Consider the following 6,000-nt stretch of genomic DNA (forward strand, 5'->3'; position numbering starts at 1 on the left):
AGGAAGCAGATGACTCCAGACTGCAAAGGAGAAGAATTTATTTTTTCATTTTTTTGCTCTTAAAAAATAAATAAGACTATTGTCATGCTGGCCTGATGTCTTTTTTTTTTGTTAAGCCTGTTACACAGGGGTTGCAGATTTTGCTCTTTGGCTTTATTTTTTTTTTTTCCATCTGTCAGCCCTGATGTATGAGGGCTGGGGGTGGATGCAGGAGGATCTGTGTGGAGGGAAGGGGGCTGAGAAGACACCGTCACCACCCTGAATGCTGGAGTGTTGTACATTTCCTGCCAACCCACTGACTATGTGTAGGTTTGTGTGAAAACGTGAAGGGCTGTGCGTGGGCTTGCAGTGAAGTGCGTCTGTGTGGGGGCGTTTGTCTGTGTGTTACAGTGAGGCTGCACTTCTGTGGGAGTCTCATAAGGTTCATGTATCATCTGGTACTGACCACACAGATGACAAACATAAGCACAATATGGGAAGGTTTTATTATGAATATTTTGAAAAGGATCCTGACGTTTGTGTAGAAACCATGTTTAATGTTATTAAAGATTGTTGATGATAAAGTACAAAAGAAACATATCATTTGTAACAGCAAGCTTCATTTATTCCTTTTGTGTTTGCTATGGAGTGAACATGCATGCCTTGATTCATTGTTACGCATTCAATATATTACAGTAGGAACACTATATATTTTTATCACTCTTCCCTCATGTTAAATTAAAACATAGCATTTTGTTTGGGTAACATAAAACAAGTTTGAAGTTAAATTCGGTTTCCACGTCCATAATGCATCACGTGGAATGCCTGAAGCCTGTTCTGCTCTGTTCTTCATTTAATAACTCTTCAAAGCAGATCTATCACTTTCCATGAGAAAAATACAGTATGTCAAACTGATAGCCTATGGACTCTATGTTCTTTCAGACGTGTTTGATAAAAGTGTTTTTGTTTACTTTGTAGGGTTTATTTACTGTTTTATTTCCAAAGCTGTCAGTAGCTTTATTCTTTCATTCAAAGCTTATTCTAGAACTAAATTAATATTTCATCATCTCACTCCAGTTACCTGAAATGTGTTTTTAAATGTTTTAGAATTCATTATCATCATCTCTATTATCAAATGTTGGGGATCATTCTTATTTCATGGAAGTACGACTTGCATGCAAGCATTTGTATTGCTATCTATTGTGCTTTCCAGCCGTTTAGTTTTAGAAAGTTGTAATTAGCTGTTGAATATGTTTGTGTTGAGGTTATTGTGGGGGTGGCTATGGTATCTAAATTAATTTAGGTTTAATTGGAAGCATTCTTGTTTTTCAAAAACTGTGCTTTCATTCACCTATTTAATAAATCCTGTTTTTGTTCTGGATGGAATTATAACTATGTGTTACTGTTGTAACATTTTCTTTTTTTAAAGAATAACAAGGCAATGACATTAAGCTCAATACATAACACACAACAATGGCATGCCTAAAATCAGATAGGAAATAATCAGCTAAGCAACAGATGTTGTATCTCTATTTTTATCTTTATACAGAAAATAATAAAAACAAATGTAATCGTTTTATTTCATTCCCCATTTTCACCTCATACATTTCATTATGAAAATAAGAAATTGTTTTTGATGTAAGAGTAATTGAAGGCAAATTTCTGTGTTAATTGAATGTCTTCCATTACTTGTTACAGTTAACATAACGATGAACAATTCATTTAATTTCTTTTACAAAGCCAGTCTTCCGAACTGAGTCTTCTGTTTAGTTTACTGCCCTCCTTTCCCTTGGCCATTTCTCAATGATTTTTTTCCCAGCATCAACACCAGTGCAAAAATAATAAAATAAATAAAAGATAATCATATGACTGTTATGATGACGCACTGCATCTGGTTCTTGTTTAGAGATTCAGGTACAGAATATGAATGATATGTATCCATTAACAGAACATCTTGGCTATATGTTTTAGTCTGATTTTATTGGTATATAAAATGGATTCCCTTAATTGTGTTGGGAAACACAACTTTCTGTGCATTTAGGACAAGCCTGATGAATTTGTGCACAGCTTTTTTTTTTCATGGCAACAGCTGTTAGGAATTGCTGAAAGCTTTCCATTTTTGAGATATATTCTTGCCAGGAAAAAAGCCTCTGCTGCTAAAGATTTTTCCATTCTCTTTAAGAGTTTTGTCCTTTAGGATTTTGGCTGTTCCTTGGATGTTCAGCCAGCTACCCAGAGACATACCAGATAGGATGTCTGGATGCTCCTTGCAGGTATCATGAACTCATTCTAAGACTCCTTTAATGCAGCACCAGTGCTCAGCGTGGGAAACATTTGTACTTCTCTTTCAATATCTCAAAAGGTGGAAAATGTTTCAGAAATATCACCATTTGTTTTATCCACATGACACCACTCATGGAAAAACAATGTTGCTCCACTGTTCAAAGCAGAGGCCAGGGTTATTCTTGTGTGCATTTTTAATAATAATGAATTGAGGACTTAATGGCAATAATTAATGTTATTATTGGTGGTGGTGAAGAGGAGTCCCCATTACCTGTAAAGCGCTTTGAGTGGAGTGTCCAGAAAAGCGCTATATAAGTGTAAGCAATTATTATTATTAATTAGCAAAATGCTATATTAAATACCACATTGTTTCTTTTTAAAGAAAAAAATCTAATCTTTGAAAAAAATTCACTATTGTATGCCCCATATACCCATATGAAATCTTCTGAAACACATACAGTATTTAATTTGTAGGATTTGTTAAACTAAAGTGTAAAACTTGTATTGTAGATTGTACATATTATTGTATGTACTTTATGTACCAATATACATATTAGTAAAGGAACTTTAAACAGCTTCTCTGACAATTTATTCCAGTTTGTGTAATGCTTGAAGAAAATACAATGAAGGCGCGTATTTGTAATGAAAGTTTGGGAGCGATGACAACAGCCAAGTTCAGTCAACCTCAGCTGTCAGTCATTTGTAATCACTTTTGATTTCATTTCCTCAAACTATAAACACTAAACGTAATTCTTCTTCTCTCCAATCTCTTTTGCAACTCTCCTCCTCCACATCTCCACCTGTGCTGCTGCCTCTTGGTCACTCCTCACACTGCACAGGGGTGCCAGCGTCCTGTAGCCAGGAGGTTAGCCCTCAGCGATCTGTTTTACTGTGAATAAAACACTCCATAAACCTTTCAATACATGTAATTATGGGTGTTGTTTTTCCTAATGAGGTGAGTTTGTTCCCTTTTCTGTCAAATGAAGAAAACACAGTATAAAACAGACATTTATGCAAAATGTACATAACATAAACCAACCTTTTATCCTTAGAGCTAATTTTCTTAAGATTAATGAGTGTTATTATGAAGTGCAGATATTACAGCTTTGAGAAAGATTTGAGTTTATGTTCTGTAAATAATATATTCATAAAATACCAAAATGTTCAGAAAGGAAATTAACCAGTTTTTGTATTGGCATTAAATACATTGTGTTGTTTTCTGGGTATTTATTTTCACTTTTTATTTTTTAATAAGCAAACTGTCTAATTTTTTATGTCAGACGAGTTTCTTATGCCGCTAGCTACCAATATTATAATAGTTGTAGTACTGTATGTACTTTCTACTGTATGACATCAAACCCTTTATGCAGGTCAAGGTCTGTTTTGTTTATACCTGATATACCTGATACTGTATAAGTAGATTTCTTTCATTGAAATTAGAAACAGTCAGATCAAATAATATCTTTACACCCTCTTTACACTCTGGTTGTATTTGTCTTATTTTAAATCAGAACAATAGTAAACAACCCTGGGATAGGGTCACATACAGAAATTAGTCCATTACATGAATGAACTTTGTACAGTACAGCAACCTTATTGTTTCCCAGTACAACAAGCATTTCCTGAAATTGGATAGAAAAGTAATTTCCACTAACTTTACCACGTGAATCTGTGGACATTAATATCATAAGCTGGGGGGGCAGCAAACATTTATCAGCATCATATTGCTTATTGAGGTTTATTTTGAAGTACCCAACACTGCTAACTTGTGCTTACTTTCATGATGGAGCTAATAGATATATATAATAGCCATGAAGGAATGTTAGAATCCACTTTTTTAGGTACCCAAGCAAATTGATCCCAAGCTGTACATACTTTTGAAATACTCTTTAATTTAAAACAAGTATCTGTATAATACAAAAGTATAGTAGAAATGTAATGGAGAACATTTTATGGTACTGTGTGCTGCTTTTAGTTCTTAGATACCATATTAAATGGTGTCATTGTCCAAATTAATCATTTTTACATGGAAATTAATAATTTATTTTATAATCTTAAAACAAAAGTTAAATTTAATTTTGCACACTTCTTTCAGAAGCATTTTTCCAAAAAAGTTCATGTCTGAGTTTCATTTCCAAGTTACATATATATTTTAAAGTATATTGTTATGTGTGAAAAGTTAATTTAAAAATTCTCCACCAAAAATACTATTTTTTAACTAGATGAAAATTGCATCAGGAGTGTGTCTTATCTGTGTGTTTCTGTACCCATTTTCTCTCTTTGGTTTACAGAAACAGGGACCAAACAAGTTCCTCTTTAGAATAAGTTCCTATAGAGTTTTCTGTTGGCAGAAACCAAAGGCAATGGTGCAGTAAGGAGTAAACATTGGAGTTCCCTGCACTTCAGTAAACAAATGTAACTCAGTTCTCATTTTCACTCTATGTAACTAGAGCTTTTGTTTGAGTGCACATACAGCACTTAAATACATATGGGCAATGCAGACTTTTCCAGTATTGTGCTAGATTAGGATCTATCCTTTCTCCTGAATGTTTGTTATAAAAATGTTTGTTTTTAAAAGAATATTGTTAGTAGAATATTTTGGCCTAAACTGGGGAATGAACAGCCAGCATATGTAAAGAATGCTTCCTCTGCATCCATTTTTAAACCTTGTTTGAAGACATTGTTTGATTTATCAGGTTATTTTTCTTATTAATCACCTTACTGTTTGATACACTTACTGCAATTCTGTTTTATAGAGCTGATTTTCTGTGTTCACATGAAACCCTCTGTGGACACTTGCTGCAGAGGGTGTTATGTTAAATAAAATGTTGGTTGGTTTATATATATATGTTTAAAATATTGTTCTTTGTGTATCAGTGTATTTGAAATTACAGATATCATTAACTCTACAACAGCATTAAGTTTAGAGAGAGAAGTGTAATCCCTGTCTTTACTTCAAGATTCTATTGATTCTATTCTATTCTATCCCATGATCTTCACAATGATCTGTATTTAAGATGAGGACTGCCAGACAGATGTATAAATAGTAAAGACTATATTTGAAATCTACTGAGACAAAATTCTCAGGCCTTTGAGGTATTATCCTTGCCTTTATAAATATGTTGCCAAAGATCTATAGTGCCATCTCTTGGTGGAAGAAAACCTTGGAGATTTGATTGGGTTAGAACTCCAGTTAGAACAGCTGCAGATGGGATGGTTCTTAAAAACCTCCACCTTCTGGTATTATAATGACTTATTATTACTTTGATGGCTGCTGAGTGCTAGCAAATTTACAAGAAATTCTCCATTTAAGATCAAGCTGGCCATGAAAAACTACACTTTCTGTTTGTTCTGATGGAAAATATTTTGTCATCTACTTACATAGTCATCACATTTCCATGTTTAAACATGGATCGTGGATGTGGTGATATGGATGGTTGTGGATTTTCTTTGTTTAGAAATGGCTGTAACTGTGAACTAGAAACTTCCACTCACATCATTTTAATCTTAGCTGACCTGACTTCTGCTCAGTGTGCTTTGACAAAGACATGTTGAATGCTGATACTCGCCTTTCAGTTAGTCTGGGGATAGCTGCACAGGTGACAGTCAAAGCTTGAAGGCAACACAACATTAAGGGCATAAGAATGCTTATATACTGTAGGTGTGTCAATCAGAACCATGTCACTCTCCAGGCTAGTCAGTCTTTGGTGGGCACTCTGAGGCAGTGTGAATAAGAGG

General features: G+C 34.3%; 1 protein-coding gene across 3 annotated transcripts in view; it reads left to right on the forward strand.

Annotated features, from left to right (window-relative positions):
* hivep2a (HIVEP zinc finger 2a) overlaps positions 1-5,001 on the forward strand; it is a 111,142-nt gene extending 106,141 nt beyond the window's left edge. For all 3 annotated transcript variants that reach the window (XR_011191646.1, XR_011191647.1, XR_011191648.1), the window contains 3 exons: positions 2,177-2,252; positions 3,102-3,217; positions 4,554-5,001. The gene's annotated coding sequence lies outside the window, so the exon portion shown is untranslated. The remainder of the gene's footprint in view (positions 1-2,176; positions 2,253-3,101; positions 3,218-4,553) is intronic.
* Positions 5,002-6,000: the final 999 nt, after the last annotated feature.

The sequence above is a fragment of the Lepisosteus oculatus genome, chromosome 2, assembly GCF_040954835.1.
Source record: "Lepisosteus oculatus isolate fLepOcu1 chromosome 2, fLepOcu1.hap2, whole genome shotgun sequence".
NCBI classification, from domain to species: Eukaryota; Metazoa; Chordata; class Actinopteri; order Semionotiformes; family Lepisosteidae; genus Lepisosteus; species Lepisosteus oculatus.